Below are 2,263 nucleotides of genomic sequence, written 5' to 3'. Positions count from 1 at the left end.
ATATATATATATATATATATATATGTGGTATATTTCTTTTACAACCTTGTGTATTTGTACAACCCTTGCAACCCAATTAATTGAGATATTTATAGAAATGATGGGAGTACATTTATTATGATTTAAATATTTATAGAATATGAATAGAGTTCATTAATTATGATTAATACTTTATATTAGGAAACAATCAAAACTTCTACAAAATCACATATTTATCAAATGAAATGGACGGTTGAGATTGAGTTGTATTGGTTGTACAAATATCAATGGTTGTATAATAACCAACCTATATATATATATATATATATATATATATATATATATATTAATTTATTGGAAAACGACCAAAAATAATTAGGAATTGTTACAAGAATCTTGGACATTGTCCATAGGTGATGATCGAATAAATTAATGAAACCAAGGTTTTGGACGGTGGACCAAAAAGAGATTTTCCCATGATTCTCTCCTAATTAATTATATATCACAACTTTAAATAATTATTAAATATTAATAATTTAATTCATTCATTCTCGTCTGTATCTGTTTATACTAGAAGTTCAACCATTTATAAGAAAATATGATTTAAATAAAGAAAAAAATCGTGTGAGAATAAAAGTTAATGTGAAAACTATAAAAAAAAAAGATTTGGACATTTAATTACTTTTAATTCATTTTTATCCATGAATTGGGCTTCTCACAAGAATTGATTAGATGCATCTCATTATTATCGTTCTTCAGTTCTTAATTTTTTCACCAAAAAATTGCTAGTTTATATAGAGGAACGATTAAATGTAAACCACTCATATTTGTATAAACCGTGCAAACCATCATTACCATTCGATTTTATTGTTTAATTTAATGATTTTGTTTTATTAAATTGCTTCATATAATATTTTTCTAGATGAGGTTTTTTACATATAGTTATGAAATTTTAATGAAATTGTTTCATGTATTTATTTAAAATTAATATAATGAAGATGATATTATTCATGATTAACGCCATCCACAATAAAAATGATTAATCAATCTCTCATAATTACAAAAAATATAATTGATTGAATAAGCTTTGTACAGTTTGTACAAATAACATGGTTTGAAAAGTAAACATCTTCAGTTTATATATGTGTGTGTGTAAATTTAAAAGTCATTTTCATATGATCCAATATTAATTATTTAAAAAAAAAACGACATCGTCTTAAGAACTATGTAAATAAATACGTTTTTGCTTTTCTTTTCGGTTTTCACAAAAAAAAAAATTAAAAAGTTTTAGGAAGATTTGCGTATCAAACTTTGTTTTAACAATTACAAGTTGTTAAATTTTTCTTGAACGGAATCAAAAATGTCCACATTCCTCATAATAATAATTGTTCTTCTATAATTGACGTATTTTCTCAAAAATAATCATTTATGTAACAATTTGTTTCATGTGAATGAAAAAAATGGTACGAGGGAACCACAAGGATGGTGTTTGATTGGTTTGAGCTTGACTCCAAATGTCAAAAGTACCAGGAGGTCTCAGGTTCAAATCTAAGGAGGAATAAAAATATCATCGTGGTCACGGAGGTTCAAATGCGGTGACTCTGGGCTATCTGCAAAGTAGGGGGTCGCCCTGTGATTAATCGGCTCGCATAACGGGTTGGATATCCAGGTTAATAAAAAAAATGGTACGAGAGTCTATCATTTAGTGTAGCCTCCTTCACTTTAGCATTATTTGATCAACATAAGTTAGCTTATGTTTTGAGTTTTCATTTGGATGAATATAAGCTACCTTATAAGTTAGAGGTTGTTTGTTTATCTTCTTAATAGTCTTATTAAGAGATAGTCTCTGAATCGTTAAGAGGTGAATCTTGTTTGGCAAAAAAAAAAATCTGACTCTTAATGGTTTTAAAATCTTCTGAATGATTTTGTATCATAGGTCTTCTTTAACTATTCAACACCCTAATTTCATTGTAAACATTATCAAACGATTATATTTCATTTTACACTATACACGATAGTCTTTTAATTATCCTACATCAAACCATTCAGTAACTGCCAAACAGCCCCTTAGTCATTTTTTTCTCAGTTATAACTCTTATTAATATTAAGTATTAATTGTTATTAGTAAAATTAATAAAAATTTATTAATTAATTTTAAATCTACATTATACTTAATATTAATTATTTAGAATTATTACTAATTATATCAACTATTTTTATATTATTATATTTTGAATTGTCATTCAATATATTTAATTATCAAAAAACCAAATATAAAAAGTCT

Source organism: Cynara cardunculus (genome assembly GCF_001531365.2).
Source record: "Cynara cardunculus var. scolymus isolate 2C chromosome LG 13, CcrdV1, whole genome shotgun sequence".
NCBI classification, from domain to species: domain Eukaryota; kingdom Viridiplantae; phylum Streptophyta; class Magnoliopsida; order Asterales; family Asteraceae; genus Cynara; species Cynara cardunculus.
The sequence above is the reverse complement of the archived record's forward strand: the minus strand, read 5'-3'. Positions refer to the sequence as shown.